Below are 22,892 nucleotides of genomic sequence, written 5' to 3'. Positions count from 1 at the left end.
CTAACACTATGGGCAATTTTGCGTGGTCAATTCACCTGACCTGCACATTTTTGGATTGCAGGAGGAAACCAGAGCACCCAGAGGAAACCTACGCAGACACGGGGAGAATGTGCAGACTCCACACATTCGCCTGAGGCGGGAATCAAACCTGGGTCACTGGCACTGTGAGGCAGCAGTGCTAACCACTGAGCCGCTGTGCCGCCCTTTAGTCCAAATAAGATGCTGGTATTAAGATTAGATTGGATTTAAGATTAGATTATCTACAATGTGGAAAAAGGCCCTTCAGTGCAACTAGTCCACACTGACCCTCCGAAGAGTAGCCCACCCAGACCTATTCCCCTTAACTAACGCACCTAACTGTATGGGCAATTTAGCATGACCAATTCACCTAACCTGTGCATCTTTGGACTGTGGGAGGAAACCCAAGCAGACACGGGGAGAATGTGCAAACTCCACACAGTCTGCTGAGGCTGCAATTGAACCAGGGTCCCCCCCCCCTCGTTGAAAGTTACCTATTGTTTGTTAATTTTCACTATAACTACTTTGTTGGGAATTGGGAGTTTGAAAGGTAGAGATGAACAGAACGTTCCCAATTCTCATTAGAATATGGAAAATGGCATTCCCCAAGGTATATACTGGGTCATCCTTTGTTTGCTCTTCATACTAACGATTTCCAAAGAGGAATGGAAAGTTGCTATGCAACAGATTTTTGAGAAAAGCGCTAGGTCATGGAATAGAAGGGACAATGACAACCCGGATGCAAAACTTTCTGAATGATAGGAAACAGAGAATGTTAGTCAGTGAGTATTATTTTAGCTAGAGGAGGGTTTGTAGTGGAGTTCCCTTACTTTTCCCTGAAATATTACTCAACCAGGGTTGTAAGTATGGTGTTGGAAAAGCATAGCAGGTCAGGCAGCACCTGAGGAGCAGGAAAATCAACATCAGGAAGGGCTTATGCCTGAACTGCGTCTTAGTATGCAAGGAGCAATTTCAAGTTTGAGAATGACAAAACTTGGAAGAATTGTGAATTGTGAAGTGGACAGTATAGGTCTTCAAAATGACATTGACAGGCTGATGCAGTGGATAGTAGAGAAGTTCAATGTGGGAAGTGTGAGGTCATACACTTTGGAGAACATAAAAAGACAATATAAAACAAAAGGTACTATTCTAAAGAGTGTGTAAAAGCAAGGGAGACCTGGGTGTCTGTATGCTCAAGGCATGAAAGGTGGCAGGACAGGTTGAGAGAGCTGTTAATAAAGCATAATGTTCTAGGCTTCATTAATAGTGGCATAAAGAACAACAGGAGGCAGGTTTTGATCAACTTAAATAGGTCCCTGGTTAAGCCTCAGCTGTGGTACAATGCACAGTCCGGGCACCGCACTTTAGGAAGAATATGAATGTATCGGTGAGAATGAGGAAGAGAGTTTTGTGGGATTGTGAGGATTGATTGGTGAAGTTAGGGTCTGTTTTCTTTGGGGAGATCTGATGGAAGATTTCAAAATTATAACAAGTCTGGACAGAACAGATAGGGACAGATTGTTCCTATACTTTAAAAGTTCAAGATCCAGCAGGCACAATTACAAGTGATTTGCGAAAAACAGGCACTTGGAGGTGAAAACAGTTTTCACACACAGCGAGTGGCCAGAGTTATGTGAATGCTCAGAAAACCGGTTGGACTGAATGGGCCAAATGACTTCCTTCTGCACTGTACCGATTCTGTGACTCTGTGGTATCCAAATTGTCATACGTTACAAAGAAGCATAGCAATTGAAGTTGCGTGGAGATAAAACGAAACGAGGCCCATAATGATGGCAGATGAGGTATGCTGAGGTTATCTACTTTTGACCTGAAAAATCAATTTGTAACCTTCTCTTAATAATGAGAGATTGGAGCTCAGTGGAGGATGCCCAATTGCAATTAAATCAGTAAGGCTTGTGCACAGGAACAAAGAAAAACTAAAGGAAAACTAAGGGAAATATTGCCTTTTCCTTGAGGCTGACGTTCAAAGGAGATTTCACCTATTCTGAAAGGCAGCATTTAGTTTTGGATTTTCAACATCAGGAAACCTCAGGAGGTGCAGGATCAGAAGGATCTGGGTATGTATGCGTACAGATCATTGAAGGTGGCTGAACAGATAGAGCAGTAAATAAAACAAACAGCGTTCTTGATTTTATTAATAGGGGCACAGTATACAAGAGCAGGGAGGTGATGCAGATCTTGTACAAGACACTTGTTAGGCCTCAGCTGGATAATTCTGAACAGTTGTGGGCATCACATTATAGGAAAGATGTGAACACATTGGAGAGGGAGCAGAAGAGATTTACAAGAATGGTTCCACGATAAGAAACTTCAGTTATGAGAAGAGATTGAAGAAGTTTGGAGGAAAACGTAGCTGGTCTAATTAGTAAGTTTGTGGACAGTACAAAGATTGATGGAGTTGTTGATTGTCAGAGGATACAGTAGGATATGGAGTGGTTGGAGGCATGGGCAGAAAAATGGCAGATGGAATTTATCTGGACAAATATGAGGTGATGCAATTTGGAAGGTCAAATACAAGTGGAAATTATACGGTGAATAGCAGAACCCTTAGGTGTATTGATATACAGAGGGATCTGGATGTGCAGGTCCACTGATCAGTGAAGGTGGCAGCGCAGTAGACGAGGTAGTATAAAAGGCCTATGGCATGCTTGCCTTAATTGGAAGGGGCATTGAGTGTAAGGATAGACAGGTTATGCTGCAGCTTTATAGAACTTTAGTTCGGCCACATTTGAACTATTGCATGCAGTTCCGGTCACCACACTACCAGAAGCATGTGGATGCTTTGGAGAAGGTTCACAAAAGGTTTACCAGAATATTGCCTGGTATGGGGGATTTTAGCTATGAAGAATCGCTGCATGGACTGGGTTTTTCTTTCATTGGAATGCAGAAGGTTGAGGGGTGACCTGCTGGAAATTTATGATATTTTGAATGGCACGGATAGAGTGGAAAGTGTGAGGCTTTTTCCCAGTGTGGAAGTGTCAATTACTAGGGGACACAGGTTCAAGGTGTGAGGGGCGGGGGGGGGGAATTTAAAAGAGATGTGCAAGGGAAGTCTTTCACACAAAGGGTGATGAGTGCCTGAAACACGCTGCCAGAGGAGGTGGTGGATACAAACATAACAGCTTTCAAGAAGCACCTTGAATACATGAATGTGAAGGGAATAAAAGGATACAGTTCCTGTAATTGAAGATAATTTTAATGTGGAAGGGCAAAATGTGTCGGTGCAGGCTTGGAGGGCCGAAGGACCTTAACTGGATTGTCCTTTGTTCTGAATTGGGACTATTCTCATTGGAGAGAAGAAGGTTATAAGTTAGTCATATTCAAAATCTTGACTGCACTGGACAAACCAGATAAGGAGAAACTATTTCCTCTCATTAAAAGAAAAGGATGAGAGGGCATAGATTCAAAGTGATATGCAATTAAAGCTAGATTGATGTGTGAAAAAACACAGCGAGTAGTTAGTGTAATGAATGCACTACCTGTTTTGTGGTGGAGGCAGGTTCAATTAAGGCATTCAAGAGGGCTTGGGATGCTCATTTGGATAGAGTTGTTGTGCAGGGAAATGGTTAAAAGGCAGGAGATTGGCACTAGGTAATAGAACCAGTGCAGTAAAACTGGGCATGATGTAAAATTCTGTGATTCTATCAGAATTATTAGATTAGATTCCCTACAGTATGGAAACAAGCCCTACGGCCCAACAAGTCCACACCGATCCTCCGAAGAGTAACCCGCCCAAACTCCTATCCTATATTTACCCCTGACTAATGCACCTAACACTGTGGGCAATTTAGTATGACCAATTCACCTGACCTGCACATCTTTGGACCATGGGAGGAAACCGGAGCACCTGGAGGAAACCCACGCAAACACAGGGAGAATGTGCAAACTTCGCACAGTCGCCCAGAAGCAGAAATCAAATCTGGGTCCCTGGCTCTATGAGACAGCAGTACTAACCTCTGAGCCACCACACCAACCCATAATTATTAAAGGACCTGCAGGTTTAAGTCATGATTACTGATTGCATAAACTCACGTTCTATTTCTTCAAGCTCAAAAAGTAAATGAGTGAAAGAAGAAATTAAAACTTACATTTATATAGCACCTTTCACCATTTTAGCAAATCCAAAAGCATGTTCCTGCTAAAGTACATTTGTAGGGAATGCTGAAGCCATCTTTTACATAACCAACTAAAACAAAGAGCAGTCTGACCTGATGACCTATTTTTGGTGATGTGGATTGAGGTGTAAATATTGACCGGAACACACTTTTCTTTGAGAAGTATCTCAAGATCTTTGCAATAGAATACAGAGGGTTTAAGAATCATCGCAATGACCAACTTTAGGTATTTGAAATTGTAAGGAGATTAAGTGGGGTAGACACAAGTAAATTTCTCTGATTAGAGACATCCAGAAATAAAAATGCTATGATAGTAAAATTAGTACGAGGTCATTTAGGAGCAAAATCGGGAAGCACTTTTTCACACAAAAGTGAAGTTGAAATCTGAAATGCCCACTCCAAAAAGGGTTTGATTCCTGAGGCTCAAGTTGAATATTCAGGTCTGCCATTGAAAGATGTTAGTCAGGATAAGGGCATTAAAAGTGAAAAATAGTGGCTTAATTGAGTTGAGATACTGCAATTTAAATGGACTAATGGACCAGGCTTGGGGCACTGAACTGATAATTATATGACAGTTCTGTCGCATTCTATCCTGAACTTCCAGTCTCCAAATAAAAACTTGAAAAGGCCCAATGCTGTCATCTGATCATATGGAGAATAATACTGTAACTTGCTGTGCACCTCAGATCTGAGATTCTTCAGGGATATGGAAAATGAGGGAACAGATTGCTTTCTCCGGTATGAACTGGCACCATTTATTCTCAGGGAAATCTCATGGAGATTTCAATGTTAGAGACGACTGGGTAAGCATATGATGCAGCACTCTGCCATCTTAGCATGGGCTAATCTAATGGCATTTGGATGTGATTCACAAACCTTGAGTGCAATCTCTTAAATTTGAAGAAGCATAACTTACATGACAGCAATATCGTGGGATGCTGCCAGGATGTTAGGGAGCTAAAATCTGTCTGCCGTCCCTACATCTAATTGAAAAAAACTCATTTGTTGGATAGCAGACATTTGAATACTCAAAACTTCAACCATTTAAATGCTGGTAGATTGAGGACAATCCCAATCTCTTGGGACTGACAGTTTTTCTTAAATACCATGAAAGTGAAATTGGTCCTTATGCTATGTAACGTTGATGTATTATAAAAATCAACATTAAGAAAACATAAGGATAAGTTCGATTGAAGAATGGGGCTGAAATGGCAAATGTGGGGGTGAAATATCTAAGAATCTCTGGAAAAGGGAAGCTGATCACTCTTATGTATCTGTTACAAACTTAACCATTATTTCAGAATGAGATCGACAACATAGATAACATTTATTCCAAATCGTATTATAGATTGATAATGCTTCTGCACTAGACAGTCATTTGATATCATTTTTGCACTTACAGGTCAGGGATAAGATGAATCATTAACTGGCTAGATTGAGTTTGGTGTTTTACAAATTGAATCACCATTGCAAGTGAGCTATGTTTGTATTGTCCATTTAACATTGCAGTCTTTCAGCTGACCTGAAAGCAATAGTGACAGTTTTGTTTTTAGCATGCATATCCATTCAGCCAGGCTTGATAGTGTCCCCGTTCAATCTGTATTGGAGAGTTGCATGGAATTAAATAGCTCTGTCAGAATTAACTGAATTAATGCCTATTGGAGAATGAGTAGAGGTTGCAGTCTTTACTGTGTCCCTCATATATTGTGGGCAGAATAGTAATGAGAGTAATAGGTGCTGATGATCTTCAGTTGTGTTCTTTCCATTGTTATTTGCTACTGTGGTTCCTTTTACATTCCAGGTTTTCCTGCACATTTTAGTTCATTGCTGACAACAAGAAAGGACATTTCTGCAGATAGACTAACTTCTGCATTTATCAAAACCTGCTTCTCATGTATGCTGTGAGATGTTAGTTTGCCACAGGAATAACAATAATTCAGCAGATAGCATTCCCATTGTGTTCTTCTTTGAGATCCAAATCGTTACAAGACCATAAGGAATGGAAGTAGGAGTAGGCCATTCAGCCCCTTCAAACCAGCCCTGCCAGTCGATAAGATCACACTTCCTCGACTGCAGGCTGCAAGTCCTCTTTCATGCCAGCTCCATGAACTCCTCAATATTTCAAAAATCTATCCACCTCTTCTTCAAATGTTTTTAATGATTTATCCTTTACAACTCTCTATGGTAGAGAATTTCAGATATTCATTGCCCTCTGAGAGAAGAAATTCCTTCACATCTCAGTTTTATATGAGTGTACCCTTATCCTATAACTACATCCCTAATTCGAGATCCCTCCTCTAGTATAAATCTTCTCAACATCTACCCTATCAAACCGTCTCAAAATCTTGTATGTTTTAATAATATCATTTCTCAGTATTGTTACGACATGGCGGTGAACCCTTCTGTTGATTAAACCAAACACCCAGAAAAGCTCACCTCACCTCATAATCTTTTAAAGTATGAGTGACAGAGAACTCCAAAATTCCACTATTTAAGGAAAATAATATCAATTTATTTTTAAAATCTAAAAGTGAACATTAAACAACAACTATTCACAACTCTAAGCCCCCCCTTCTCTTAACTGCTTATTATCTGCCACCAACTCTATAATAATATACTGTTACAATAAAACACTTATTAAAATTACATTAATTTAATTTCAAAACCATATAACAGCTGTCATCGTGGGTGTCTTTCTTCTTCCGGCTGAAGGTCTTACTGGATCATCTTCTTTCTTTTACTGCAAATATGTTTCATATGAAAAGGTACATTTGATAGAGAGGGTTTCAACGGCAGTTGTCTGACTTTCAAAGTGCTTATTTTTTAGTACCCTGGACATGGGATCATCTCATTGGTTCGATGTTGGCAAAACAATAAGTTCAAACGCAATTGGGTTTTAGTGTCTTGGGGCATAATTTAAACTAATTGGTTAAATTTGAATTGTTGTCAAAACAGCAACCAACTCAGGTATCCATTTCACAGCCAAACATTACATTGTTTCAATTTTCCAGTACTGTCCGCAAAGATGACTCTGAGCTTCCAGTTTAACACACCACCTTGTTCTCTGGCCAACATTTCTGTCTCAGTCTTTTTGCAGTTCTCCATTGAAGCCCAGTGTAAGCTGGAAGATGAACACCTTATTTTCTCCTCGAGAGCCCTACAACCTTCTGGACTTAATATTGAGCGCTTTATTCCTTGTCCTTATCCCAACCTCCACACACTCGGCTTCGTCGTCACAAGGGCTACTACCACACATTGTTAGCCACTAATGGTTCTCATTAACAGCTATTGACTCCCCCAGGCTGACCTGTAGTCATTCCTTTGTCTGCCTAACAGTTGTTCTGTCTCTCTAGGTTCCATCTACCTATCGTTGACTCCTTAATCCTCCCCTACCCCTTCTTTAGCATATTATAGAATCCCTACATTGTGGAAACATGTCCTTCAGCCCAACAAATCCACACAGACCCTCTGAAGAGTACCCACCTAGACCCGTTCCCCTGACTGATGCACCTAACCTACACATCCCTGAACACGATGGGCAACTTGGCACTTCTAATTCACCTAACCTGCACATCTTTGGACTGTGGGAGGAAACTGGAGCATCTGGAAGAAACCCACACAGACACGGGGAGGAGGTGCAAACTCCACACAGTCACCCTAGGGTGGAACCCCTGGCATTGTGAGGCAGCAGTGCTAACGACTGAGCCACCGTGCTGCCCACTATATAACAACCTTTTCCTCACTACAATTAACGAGAAGGGTCACTGGATCCAAAATGAAAACTCTGTTTTCTCTCCACTGAAGCTGCCAGACCTGCAGAGTTTTTCCAGCAATATCTGTTTTTGTTTCTGTTTTCCAGCATCCAGAGTTCTTCGGTTTTTTAAAATTCTATAAAGGCCAAAATTCCATTTGCGTTCCTAATTTCCAGTTGCAAACATTTTGTGTTTCAGACACAATTTCACCCAGATCTCTCTGTGCTGTACATTTTTGAAGTCTCCCTCCATTTAAATAACATACAGTCTTTTGTTTCTTCTGATTAAACTGCACAGTCTCACATGTTCCTACTGCCAAGTTTTTACACACTCACTCAAACTATCTATATTCCCTTGCAGATTCTTTATATCCTCATCACAACATATGCTCCCAGATATTTTTGTATCTTTCGCGTATTTGGATGCACTGCACTCTACATCTCCTGCAGGTCATTAAGATAGATAGCAAATAATCAAGGCCCCAGCTCTGATCCTTATGGCATTCCACTAGTTATGTCTTTCCAATCTGAAACAAAAGCAATTAATCCAGACCCTCTATCTCTGTGTGTTAACCATTTCTCAGTTCATGCTAGTACATTACTCCCCAATATTGTGAGCTCATATCTCGTGCAATAACCTTTTAATGCGACACCTTATCAAATACTTTCTGGAAATTCTAATATAGCATATTTGTTGTTCCTCCTAATTATCTCTCCTTGTTGTATCCTCTAAGAATATTTGTCAAGCATTATTTCCCTTTCACAAAATAATGTTAAATCCATTTGATTCCATTAAACTTATTTAAGTACTGTGTTTTGTTTACATTAATAATGGACTGTAGCATTTTGGGATGACAGATGTTAGGCTAACTGGCCTACATTTTTGTGCTTTCTGTCTCCCTCTCTGTTTGAGCAGGGTCATCATATTAGCAGTTTTCCATTCCTAGAATCCAGTGAGCTCTGGAATATTTCAACCAGTGCCTCCACTATCTATGCAGCCACTTGCTATAAAACTGTTGGATGCAAACCATCAGGTCTTGGTGACTTATTTGTCTTCAGTTATATTAATTTGTCAACAATTTTGTCCCTCATGACAGAATCTTTTAGAAGACCATTCTTCCTATCAGCTCCTGTTATCTGGTCCACCACTACTTTCTCAAGGGCAACTAGAGTAGAGCAATAAATGCTGGCAAGCGAACGATGCCCACATACCACAAAATGAAGAAATTAAAAAGAAAATTATTGGGATGTTTATAGTGTCCTCCACAATGAAGACTGATGCCAAATATTGGTTAAAATTATCTGCCATTTCCCTGTTCCCTATTGTTAATTTCCCAATGAGATCATCCAGGGACTCCACATTTACTTTAGTTGTTCTCTTTCTTTTTATACAGCCTTAGACGTTCACTCTTTACGTTTAGATTTCTTGCCAATTAACTTTGCTAATCAATTTTCCCCTATTTATTTGCTTTTTAGTCTCTGACGTATTACAAATGTGAAGAAATACATGATGACCACTTTTGGAGTTTGAAATCTTTTTTAAAAAAAATGGCAAATGGATGTGGGTTAGTTCTGTGAAGGTATTTCGAAAGGGGCAGAATGTAATTTTGGAACAGGACGTAAAAGCATTTCTAAGAGGATGTGATTTTTCAAAATTTTAAAATCGTAATGTTTCTGGACTTTAAATCATAGAATCTCTACAGCGTGGCTCAACAAGTCCACACCAACTTTTCGAAGAGTACCCCATCCCAATCCTATGCCTGTAACCCTGCATTTTCCATGACCAATCCACCCTAACCTGCACATCTTTGGACTGTGGGAGGAAACCCACTCAGACAGGGAGAGTGTGTGCAAATTCCACACAGACAGTTGCCTGAGGTTGGAATCAAACCTGCATCCCTGGTTCTGTGAGGCAGCAGTGCTAACCACTGTACCGTCCCCAGACTTGAACCTCTAAAATGAATATCATTGAGAAACAAGTAGAAACTTTTAATGAAACTTTATTTTCATTCTTTTGTATAATAAACATACTTTCTGCTGTAAACGTACCTGCAACCTTGTGTGAATATGTTTCAGTGAGTTACCATCATGATAGCTGACTAAATTATTTGAAAAATGACATCAAACCAGGTTTCATTCTGACATCTGACTCATGCAGCAGTACCATCAACTGGGATTGTAAACTGTTGGCAAGACCATTACAAAGCCTCTCTTTGACAGGCGAGGTGCCGGAAGACTGGAGGTTGGCTAATGTGGTGCCATTGTTTAAGAAGGGTGGTAAGGACAAGCCAGAGAACTGTTGACCAGTGAGCCTGACGTCAGTGGTGGGTAAGTTGTTGGAGGGAATCCTGAGGGACAGGATGTATATGTATTTGGAAAGGCAAGGACTGATTGAGGGATAGTCAATATGGCTTTGTGCGTGGGAAATCATGTCTCACAAATTTGATTGAGTTTTTTGAAGAAGTAACAAAGAGGATTGATGAGGCCAGAGCAGTAGATGTGATCTATATGGACTTCAGTAAGGCGTTCGACAAGGTTCTCCATGGGAGACTGATTAGCAAGGTTAGACCTCATGGAATACAGGGAGAACTAGTCATTTCGATACAGAACTGGCTGAAAGGTAGAAGACAGAGGGTGGTGGTGGAGGGTTGTTTTTCAGAGTGCAGGCCTGTGACCAGTGGAATGCCACAAGGATTGGTGCTGGGCCGTCTACTTTTTGTCATGATTTGTATGTGAGCATAAGAGGTACAGTTAGTAAGTTTGCAGATGACACCAAAATTGGAGGTGTAGGGGACAGCGAAGTAGGTTACCTCAGATTACAACAGGATTTGATCAGATGGACCAATGGGCTGAGAAGTGGCAGATGGAATTTAATTCAGATAAATGTGAGGTGCTGCATTTTGGGACAGCAAATCTTAGCAGGACTTATACACTTAATGGTAAGGTCCTAGAGAGTGTTGCTGAACAAAGAGACCTTGGAGTGCAGGTTCATAGCTCCTTGAAAGTGGAGTCGCAGGGAGATAGGATAGTGAAGAAGGCATTTTTTATGCTTTTCTTTATTTGTCAAAGTATTGAGGACAGGAGTTGGGAGGTCATGTTGCGGCTGTACAGGACATTGGTTAGGCCACTGTTGGAATATTGCGTGCAATTGTGGTCTCCTTCCTAACGGAAAGACGTTGTGAATCTTGAAAGGGTTCAGAAAAGATTTACAAGGATGTTGCAGGGGTTGGAGGATTTGAGCTATAGGGAGAGGCTGAACAGGCTGGGGCTGTTTTCCCTGGAGCGTTGGAGGCTGAGGGGTAACCTTATAGAGGTTTACAAAATTCTGAGGGGCATGGATAGGATAGACAAAGTCTTTTCCCTGGGGTGGGGGAGTCCAGAACTAGAGGGCGTAGGTTTAGGGTGAGAGGGGAAAGATATAAAAGAGACCTAAGGGGCAACATTTTCACATAGAAGGTGGTACATGTATGGAATGAGTTGTCAGAGGAAGTGGTGGAGGCTGGTACAATTGCACATCTAAAAGGCATTTGGATGGGTATATGAATAGGAAGGGGTTGGAGGGATTTGGGCCGGGTGCTGGCAAGTGGGATTAGATTGGGTTGGGATATCTGGTCGGCATGGACGGGTTAGACCGAAAGATCTGTTTCCATGCTGTACATCTCTATGACTCTATGACTCTGTTTGAGGAGTGCAGACAACACTTGAATTACTTTATTTATGTTTCTGCAGGCTCTGAAATCAAATAAATTATTGTCAACATCTACGTTGTTGAGATGTTAACCATTTCCAAAAATGAGGTAGATAAGTTATTAGCAGTTATCACTATATTCTTTTGTTTATGGAAGCTAATTCATTTAAAAGCAAGACTTATTGGATAGTTCAGCAAAGATCAATATCATGTATCTAACTGTAACTTTGTATATTTCATCACTTTCTTGCTATTGCAACCATTTCTATTTCTGAATGAGGTGATTTAGAATTTGCAACTTGTCTTTTAAACTAATAATAAACTTCTCCATCTTTGCTAATCTGCATGTCTAACATCATGCCTACAACTTACAGGCAAAATGTCACAGGATTCTGCTTTGATCTTAGGTCTTGTTTCTTAACGACTCTGTACAGCCTCATTCAAGTTTCAACATTTTGCATATATGCAGGTCCCAAGTTGTCCACCAAAAAAAAAAGGCCTGTGGTTCCTCATTGCATGAAATACCTAATTCCCCTGATTCTTGCAATACTCATCATATGTTGTTAATTACGAATAAATTATCTAAATGATACACCACTTTTCCGAGCTATTATCAGTTCTAAAGAAGGGTCGCTGGACTCAAAACGCTAACAGTAATTTCTCTGCACAGATGTTGCAGACCTGCTGAGTATTTCCAGCAATTCTGTTTTTGTTTCAGATCTTCAACACCCGCAATTCTTTGTTTTATTTTGTTGTATTAATATGATCTAAATTATGTTGGGTAACTTTTTGTTCACACTACTTGGACGGTAATCTTGAATGAAAATCTAACAGGTTCTGTAACCTGGTAGGCATTCCATTCTGTCAGGCAGTGAATGGCCTGGTTTCAGTTGATAATGATAGAGATAGGAGTTTGGAGATGTGGTGCCAAATTAGTGACATGGATATGCTCTCAAAGATTGAGATTTATTTTTTTTGCAATGCTTGTTTTCAACAGCAGTGGATAATCTGGTAATTGAAATCGAACACTTCAAACAGATTTTATCGGTAACAGAAAAAAGGATATAATATTCCAATTTAGTTTGTGTCTTGCAAGAAGAGTTAATAGAAGTTCATATCTATTGCTGATGTGAAGCACAAAATAAATGCTTCAGATGTAGTAAATATTGGCCTGATTTATTGTTTTTGACATTAAGTGATTTGTAGGTCTAAGCTCTTTCAAACCTTTGTTGATGTGGTGAAGAAATTTTGTCTTGTTATGTTGTTAGTTTTGCTGGCTTCTACTGTGTAAAGCCATTGTACTGTACAAATGACTTCAATAGTCAATTTGATGCTTTCCTAAAAGGGGAAGATATTGAGAGAAACGTTGGAAATGTAAATGAGTGGCTTACATTAGAAAAAAATTGACTTTTATCTGTCCTTGATGGCCCTTTTTTGTTCATAGTAAGTCTTATCTTCAGAGGTACTATGTTGCAGATTTCCTTATATTTCTTAAATGCAAAGTCAGATATCACATGACACCAGGTTACAGTCCAATAGGTTTATTTGAAATCACAAGCTTTTGGAGCGCTGCTCCTTTGTCAGGTGAAGTCTGATGAAGGAGCAGCGCTCTGAAAACTTGTGATTTCAAATAAACCTGATGGATTATAACCTGGTGTCATGTGACTTCTGACCTTGTCCACCCCAGTTCAACACCGACACCTCCACATCATTCGAAGCTACAGACAGTCTGATGACAGATGTCGCAGTGTTGTCACTATGCTATTCCCTTTCTTCCTCGAGTTCCTGCACCTGTCTGGTTACACTTTCAGCTGCAAGTATGATTCATTAAGGGTATTTAGTCATGATCTTAGGTAGTATCATCTTAAAATAAAATATTCCTTCCTTGTGTTAAAGTGGTATTTGTCTACTGCTGGATACCTTGGGGATCTCAAAGCTAACATGCTGCACCAGGACTGTGGAAGGGACTTCACACGAAAAGGCTTTAGTTCAGTGACTAGTACTTTTGTTGGTGTGCTCCCTTAATTACAGTCTATTGATCCAAAAACATAAATGTAAACGGAGTGTTACAAAGTGGTTGAATGGCAAAATTGTGTATTGATCATACACAGTCAACATCAACTCCAGTCATAAACAATGCCTTTTCCAAAATTTGTTTTTTAGGCACATTTTACACCTGGTACTCCACACTGCAAAATAGAGAGAGTCATGAGCTAATGGTCACAGTAGAACTCAATTAAATACCTTGTGGCAGTGGGTCTATCTTCCCGAAGCATTCCAAGGGAGATTTGAGTTCCCCTTTCTACAAATCTTCTCAAGTCTCCCTTCAGAAAGCCAGCCATTAACAACAATGGAACATATTCATTAAAATCCCTTGAGACAGCCTTGAGAATCATAATGAATCGGGGATGTCTGCCAAGTTGCAAGTGGCAAAAGTCACAATAATTGAACCTGGTATATTTATTAATTTATTCTTACATAGGATGTATATGTCGGCAGCAAGTCCAGAATTGTTGTCCACCCCTAATTGAACTGGGTAACGTTCTGGGCCATTTCAGACTGCAGTTAAAATCACCTGCAGTACTTGAGATCCAGACTCTCATATCGGCCAGACCATGGAAAGGACATTAGCCAATTAATTATTTTTACTACATCTGGGATCACTGTGATAGTCACTATCACTGAGACTAGTTTTATATTCCAAATTTTATTCATTGGACATAAATTTCACCAGCCACCATGTTAGGATTTGAGCTCATGGCCTAGCATTCTTGAGCTGCTAAATCCTGCTTCTTTGATGCTGCCTGACCTGCTGTGTTTTCCCAGCACCACACTCTTAGAACAGTCTGTCTTCCGCAGTTACACCGGCACCACTCCCCATCTTTTCCTCCGCTCCATTGATGACTGCATCAATGCCACCTCATGCTCCCGCGAGGAGGTTGAACAGTTCATCACCTTCACCAACACATTCCACCCTGACCTTAAATTCACCTGGACCATCTCTAATACCTCGCTACCCTTCCTGGACCCCTCCATCTCCATCAGCGATGACCAACTCAATACTGACATTTTCTACAAGCCCCCTGACTCCCACAGCTACCTGGATTACACCTCCTCCCACCCTGCCTCCTGCAAAAATGCTATCCCTTATACCCAATTCCTACGCCTCTGCTGCATCGGTTTCCAGGAGGACCAGTCCCACCACAGAACACACCAGATGGCCTCCTTCTTTAAAGACCGCAATTTCCCCTCCCATGTGGTTAATGATGCCCTCCGGCGCATCTCATCCACATCCCACACCTCCACCGTCAAACACCACCTCTCCAACCACAACAAGGACAGAACCCCCTGGTCCTCACCTTCTACCCCACCAACCTCCATATACATCGCATCATCCTCCACCATTTCCGCCACCTACAAACAGACCCCACCACCAGAGATATAGTTCACTCCCAACCCCTATCCGCTTTCCGTATAGACCCGTTCCCTCCATGACTACCTTGTCAGGTCCACGCCCCCTAACAACCCACCCTCCCCACCCGGTACCTTCCCCTGCCTCCGCAGGAATTGCAAAACCTGCGCCCACACTTCCCCCCTCACCTCCGTCCAAGGCCCCAAAGGAGCCGTCCACATCCATCAAAATTTCACCTGCACTTCCACACGTGTCATTTACTTTATCTGTTGCTCCTGATGTGGTCTCCTCTACATTGGGGAGACAAGACGTCTACTTACAGAGCGCTTCAGACAATATCTGGGACACCCACACCAATCAACCCCAACGCCCTGTGGCCGAACACTTTAACTCTCCCTCCCGCTGTGCTGAGGACATGCATGTCCTGGGCCTCCTCCATCACCACTCCCTCACCACCGAGACTTGTAGGAAGAATGCCTCATCTTCTGCCTCAGGACCCTCCAATCCCATGGCATTAATGTGGATGTCACCAGATTCCTCATTTCCTCTCCCCCTCCACCTTACCCCAGTTCCAGACTTCCAACTCAGCACCATCCTCATGACCCATCCCATCTGTCCATCTTCCTTTCCACCTATCCCCTTCATCCTCCTCTCTGACCTATCACCTTTACCCCCACCTCCATCCACCTATTGTCTTGAAAATTCTAATATCTTAAATTCTTAAATTAAATATTGTCCTTAAGAAAATGAATAAAAATGCTCCTATCTTATGTGAAACTCAACCATCATCAGTAAAGCAGTTTATTTAACCTTGTGCCCCGGTCATATTTGTGGATTTTTGCTCAATACAAACTGGCCACTATGCTTTTCTTCACTTCAAGATTGTCTGTAAAGCACATCAAATGAAAGGTTCTATGTAACTGCAAATTCCTTCTTTCAGCAGAGAGATAGATAGGAACACGGAGTCTTTGTTTGTTTTTCAACAAAAATACTTATATAACTTTGATGTACAGTTCAAAACTACTCAGAATGATTGGGTTATTCATATTTTGTAGAATATATTGAGAAGATATTTGAATTGCTGTTAACTCTCCTCTTCCCAGAGTGCTTCTGGTACAAGCAATATGAATTTTAAAGAATTGTTCATTGAATTTCTGTATGGTTGATTAGACCAGCAATTTTGCCCATCCCTATATGCCTTGGTGAGCTGTCTTCTTAAACAACTGCGGTCCTCATGGTGCAGGTACCACTACGTGCTGTTAAGAATTTGCAGGATTTTGACCCAGTGATAGTGAAGGAACAGTGATATACTTCCACATCAGAGTTGTGTATGGCTTGAAGGGTGGCGAGTGCCCTTCTATATCTCGTTCTTCATTCTTATGAACTCTAGCGAATATCATCCAAACCAATTTAAGCTCTCCTCATACATCAGTTCAGTCATCCTAAGTTTTGGACAGGTAATCCTATGCTACACTCACTCTATAGTAAGAGTAGCCTCACAAAACTGCACACAATGTTCCAGATGTGGTCTCACCGCACTTTGTATCAGTTCAGCAAGACATCCCTGCTCCTGTACTGGAATCCTATAAAGGCCAACATTCTGTTTGTCTTCTTGGCCACTTGCTGCACCTGCACGCTTACTTTCAGTGACACGAGTACAAGGACACCCAACACTCGTTAAGTATTGCTCTCTCCCAATTTAAAGCCATTCAGATATTAATCCACTTTCCTGTTTTTGCTTTCAATGTAGCTAACCTCATATTTATCCACATCCTACTGCATTTGCCATGCATTTGCCCACTCACTCAGCTTTTCCAAATCACACTGAAGCATTTCTGCACCTTCCTCATAGCTCACCCTCCTGCTCAGCTTTGTGTTAGCTACAAATTTATGTTTAGTTTACATTTAGTATAGCATTTAGCTCCCTCACTGGATCATTATTATATGTCGTGAATAGTAGGGATCCTAGCACAGTCTACCATTCAGAAAAAAGACTGCTGTATCCTGAGTTTTTGTTGCCTGTCTGACAACCAGTTTTCTATCCATTTCAATATACTACCTCAAATTCCACACACTTCAATTTGCATTGAGTCGAGGGTGTGGTGCTAGAAAAGCACAGCAGGTCAGGCAGCATCCAAGGAGCAGGAGAATCGAGAATGCTTTGGGCATAAGACCTTCATCAGGAATCAATTTGTATGCCAATCTTTTATGTGGGACTTTGTCAAAAGCCTTCTGAAAGCCCAAATAAACGACATCCACTGGCTCCCCTTGATGTTAAATGAGGTCACTTCAACTCATTTCCAAGGTTCAGCTCTTATCAATGTTTTAACCAAGACTGTCATGAGATCAGGAGCCAAGTGGCACAGCAGAATCCAAGTTATTCCTTTGGAACAAGTTATTCCTTTGCATGTGCCTTTTAATCACATTGTTAACGACATCTTGAATCACATTGCTGATGATCGAGCTTAGAATAAGATAGTAATTGACCAAGTTGGATTTGTCCTGTTTTCGTTTTGGTACACATGACATATTTAGGTGATTTTCTCTATTATTGGGCAGTGCCCATAAAGTGATGCAATGCCTGAAATTAAATTCACAGGAGAAAGCTAAAACAAATGCCACCAAACTACATTAAGATATTAGATCAGATGACCAAAAGCTTGATTAAAGAGAGAGATTTTAATGAAACAAAAACAGAAATTGCTGGAAAAGCTCAGCAGGTTTGGCAGCACCTGGGGAGAGAAATCAGAGTTAACGTTTCTGCTCGAGTGACCCTTCCCCAGAACTTCTTCAAGTTTTATGAGTCGCTTGAGGCTGAAAGTGAGGTAAAAAGGTTGAGACCTCTAGGGAGAGTTTCCCACGGTTTGCGGTCTAGGTAACTAAAGGCATGGCCACCAATGGTGGAACAGTTATGATCCAGAATGAACAAGTTGGCAGAATTAGAGGAGCACAGAAAACTTGAATGGATATGATTTTTGGGTGAAAACGAGCAAAATGCATCAGTAAAATTATTTTTTGTTATTGTTGTTAAAGATTGTGTAATGTAGTTTAATCAACTAATAGTACATGACAGCGTAATTGCATTTTCTTCTGATGGACATGTTTTCCCTGCCTCTCCTGAATATGACTAGGGTGTTTCACAAATGGAGATTGTCATATTTGGCAACCAAAGCAGTCTGCAAGTTTGGTATTCCTAGAGTTGTGTAAAACTGCCATGTACACACACGTTAACTACAAAGCAGCTGCAAAGCAACAACTACAAACTCATAAGAACATACATTTGCAACAGAATTATAAATGGGGCTGAAAGTAAATCCTGCTCTCTGCAAATTACATGAAGGCATAAGACTCTAATTTGGGTCGTTAAGATGGTGAAATCTGGAATATGATCTAAAGGAATTCCCTTGATTGGAATTTATTATTCAGATTTTGTTTGCATAAACAAATTTAAAACACTTTTGGTAATTTAAAAATAGCTTTAGTTGTTCAGTTCAAATTCACTTAATTGGAGTTGACTGGAATACAGACCAACTGTACATGTGTCTCTTGCACTGGCATTGAAATAGCGTTAAGCCAAATTAACTTTGCTGTCTGTCTGGAAACTGGATTCTTTTCTTAGTGGGAAATGGTAGTTTTTCAGGAAATTTTCTTTCCGTTTGCTTGACAGTACGCTAAGTAACATAAAAGTGACTTCCCTTAATTAACTTTTCCATCTCAACAAATTTGGTGTCAAGTTACATTTCAACGAGTGTTGCCAGTTATTTCAGAATAAGTTCCATTTATTGAGCCTTGTTTTGTCTAACAGACACCGTAATTGCCATGAGAACCACGGGCGAGTTAAACTTTTAATTCCTGCTCTGCTGACCTCTTGAAATAACAGCAGTTATTTTTTAATTCAAAAAAAGTCAGTATTTCAGTGCACTAATAACTGGGAATTTTTGAACTGTTTGAATCTGACATATATTTTATACAATGCTAGCCATGAATATATAGTGATTGATCATAATGGTTTATTCATAACTCAAGCTCAGAAAACAGATGCCCAATCTATGGCGATTCCCTTCTTGGCCTCAGAAACTCCCATGATATTTTTTGGCATAAAGGAGAGATGAGTTGATTTGGAGAAAAGTGAACATATGTGCTAATAAGGCTGTAGTTTTGTGTCTTGAAACCAGAGCAGTTAGTTACCACTTGTGTCTTGCTTACCAGCAGGCTGTGCTACACTCAAGGTTTGAAGTATTTTCTTCTGTTACTTTCCCCTGATAATGAATGATGCCACTAGCCATTACACATTGAATTCTATAGAAATTACAGTGTGGAAGCAGACTATGTGGTTCTATATTGCTGCTTAGTTGCCATTTCAAGAGGAGTCCAACTTCAGTGGCCCCCACCCGCACTCCTGTATTCTTTTGTTCCCTTTTTCTTTGGCCATCTATTGTTAAATATTACAGAGAAATCTTGATTATCTGGCATTCGATTATCCAAATATCGGATTATCCAGCAAGATCGCAAGGTCCCGATGCTCAGCGAAACTCTGTTATCCAGTATTCAATTATCCAGAATTCAATTAACCGAGTTAAATACTGCCCACTAGTATCCTTGGGATAATCAAGGTTCCTTTGTATATTGAATGGACAGACCGGTTATTCAGCCAAACTGGCACATGCCACCATTTATATCTCATTTGACTTCTGACTGAATTAATATCACCATTCCTTCAGTGTAACTGGGCCAAAATCCTGGAACTCCCTTCAGAGCATGAATACAGCGGTTCAAGAAGGCAACTCACCTCTACCTTCTTAAGGACAACCAGGGACAAGCAATAAATACTAACCCAGCTAACAACAATGGGGTGCATCTAAATGGTGAGAGGTTGTAGAGCTGTGAAATGCAGAGAAATCTGTGTCTCATAGTGCATGAATCTCATAGTCTCATAGTTTGAAGGTTCAGCAAGTAATCGGGAAAGCCAAGTTAATGGAATGTTTCATTGTAAGGGGCAAGAATAGAAAACACACCCAAAGGGCTATGGATGCTGGAAATTTGAAACAAAAACAGAGAAGCTCAATAGGTCTGGGAATATCTATATAGAAAGAAACACAGTTAATATTTCAGGTCCAGAGATCTTTCTTCAGTTCTGTTCTGTTCTGAAGGAGGGCTGTTGGACCTGAAACATTAATTCTGTTTCTCTCCCCCATAGATGCTGCAAGACCTGCTGCATTTTTCTAGCAATTTCTGTTTCTGTGCAAGAGTAAGGAGGCTATGCTTTGGTTAATCAGGGCTTTGGTAAGACTGCATCTGGAGTACTGTCTATCGTACTGGTCATTGTACTTGTGGAAGGATGTTAAAGTGTTGGAAACACTTCAGAGAAGGTTTATTGGACTAATAACTGGAATGAGCAGATTTTCTTATGAAAAAAAGCGAGACAAGCTGTGTCCTCTGGAGTTTTAAACAGTCAGAGATGACTTAACTGACATATGTAAGATCCTGAGGGGACACGACCGAGTGGATGTTGAAAGGATGTTTACACTTGTAGGAGAATCTAGAGGTAGGATACACAGTTTAAAAACAAGGCGTTATCCCATTTAGGATAGAGATAATGAAACAATTTTTTGTCTGAGGGTTGAGAATCTTTGGTATTCCCTCCTTCAAAGTTCAGTGGATGCGGAATATTTATATGTATTAAACGCAGCTAGATTTTCAATTACCAAAAGGATGAAGGATTATTGGGGATATGCAGGAATGCAGAGTTGAGGTTAAATCTGATCAGCCATGACGTTACTGAATGGTGAGACAGCTCTGAAAGGCTGAATGGCCTATTCTTGTTCCTTGCTGGAAATGTGTTGCTGGAAAAGCGCAGCAGGTCAGGCAGCATCCAGGGAACAGGAGAGTCGATGTTTCGGGCATAAGCCCTTCTTCAGGAAGGGCTTATGCCCGAAACGTCGACTCTCCTGTTCCCTGGATGCTGCCTGACCTGCTGCGCTTTTCCAGCAACACATTTCCAGCTCTGATCTCCAGCATCTGCAGACCTCACTTTCTCCTATTCTTGTTCCTTGTTCGTGTGACATGAGGGGAGCACAAAGACTAAACCCTGGTTAGGTTGCCAGGGAGGTGGAGGGGGAGGCAGGTGTCTGTGGTGGAATGGGGAGGGTGAATGGTCTAATTCAGGCTTTAAGTCCCATTCATTTAGATTTGTTAAAGTTGCTCGCTTTTCGTGCACAAGGTGAGATTGTTGGCTGTAAATCAAATTCCTTTTCGCTCCCAGGACTTTCCTACCCATTTCCTTATTTCCAGCTGGGCCACCGTCTGCATTCTCACTCTTTCCAACTCACTCCCTGAGATCTCACCAGAGGGCCTGACAGCATCCTCAGCTGTCCTTGCAATGGTCTGCCTTTGGATCATTTTTCTATTCCAATCCTGCCTTAGCACATCCTCAGTTCAGTACTCGTGTGAGCAGCATGCCATTTTTATCTGAGAAACAAACTGTCTGATTGAGTGGTAGCTTCTGTTCTGATGCAATGAGTAGCCTGTGTGTGTGTGTGTATGTGTGTGACTGTCTGTATTTTTTTGTGTATGGGCACACATCTGTGTGTGTGTATGGGCTTGTCTCTGTGCATGCCTGTCATCTGTGTTTGTCTGTATATTCCTGTGTATCTGTTGATGTCTCTGTGTATCTGTCTGCGTGTGTTTTGTTTGTGCATCTGTGTTTGTGTGTGCACATGTGCCTGCTTGTGTCTGCCTTTGCATGTCTGTCTGTCAGGGAATCTCTGAATTTGTACACTGCAGCCATTTTGGCCAATGTGTTTGCATCAGTTTTCCAAATGATCATCTTACGTGATACCATTATCCTGTTTTTGCCCCATAGCAATACCAATAATATACACTGCTACCAATAAACCTAACTACTACTGCCTTAACATTAATGCCTCTTGCAAAAGTACGAATAAGCCTCGGCAACTTGTAATTGTTATAGAATTTAATTTGTTTTTACATTTCTTCCAACTTTGTGGTTAGTGTCATTTTCTAAGCAGTAATACTGATCAACAAGTCAACTCTATGTGGTAATTAACAAAGATAATTAATCAATTAAACAACAATCTGTTAATGATTTCACTTTATAAATTTATTAGTGATTCACATATTCACTCCAAATCTAACCTGTTGTTAAGTGTGTGGTGCTGGAAAAACACAGCAGGTCAGGCAGCATCCGAGGAGCAGGAGAATCGACGTTTCGGGTATTAGCCCTTCATCAGGAAACCCTGATGAAGGGCTTATGCCCGAAACGTTGATTTTCCTGCTCCTCGGATGCTGCCTGACCTGCTGTGCTTTTCCAGCACCACACTCTTGACTCTGATCTCCAGCATCTGCAGTCCTCACTTTCTACTAATCTGTTGTTAAACCTTACGACAACTTATAAAACAAAACTATTACTAATAAGTTACAAGTATTTTGAAGTTAAACAAGCAAATATTCACTAACCACTCACTTATCTGGTTTCCTGAAATGTCTACTTTGATCCCTTTCAGACATGGTTCCTCCACTCTGGGTGACTCAGACTAGACAGGATTTATCAGTCCTAATTGGTGCTGACTATCTCTGGATCTTCCTTTTGCACAAAATAGAGCACCCAACTGCAAGAAACCTTTCAGTATGAACCGTAGGTTTGGTTGGTGGTATACCCAGCTCTGAGGCAGAAGGCTCTTTTTGGATTCAAGTCCTGCTCCAAGTGCATGAACACAGAAATTAAGGCTGACAATCTAAATCGCGGCAAAAGGAAAGTGTTATACTTTCAAGGATATATTTCGGACATGATATTAGACTAAGGCCTGTGTGACCTCTCAGGCAGAGAAGACAATGCAATGCAATACAACACAAGAACAGGCCCTTCAG

General features: G+C 40.9%; 1 protein-coding gene and 1 long non-coding RNA gene across 10 annotated transcripts in view; one reads left to right on the top strand and one right to left on the bottom strand.

Moving 5' to 3' along the window:
- wwox (WW domain containing oxidoreductase) overlaps positions 1-22,892 on the top strand; it is a 946,567-nt gene that overhangs the window by 395,883 nt on the left and 527,792 nt on the right. The window lies entirely within an intron of this gene.
- Positions 1-22,892, bottom strand: part of LOC122558229 — a 37,394-nt gene that overhangs the window by 1,131 nt on the left and 13,371 nt on the right. The gene's annotated exons all lie outside the window — the stretch shown is intronic.

Source organism: Chiloscyllium plagiosum, chromosome 17 (genome assembly GCF_004010195.1).
Source record: "Chiloscyllium plagiosum isolate BGI_BamShark_2017 chromosome 17, ASM401019v2, whole genome shotgun sequence".
Classification (NCBI taxonomy): domain Eukaryota; kingdom Metazoa; phylum Chordata; class Chondrichthyes; order Orectolobiformes; family Hemiscylliidae; genus Chiloscyllium; species Chiloscyllium plagiosum.
Note: the sequence above shows the minus strand (reverse complement) of the source record. Positions and strands in the feature narration are given on the sequence as shown.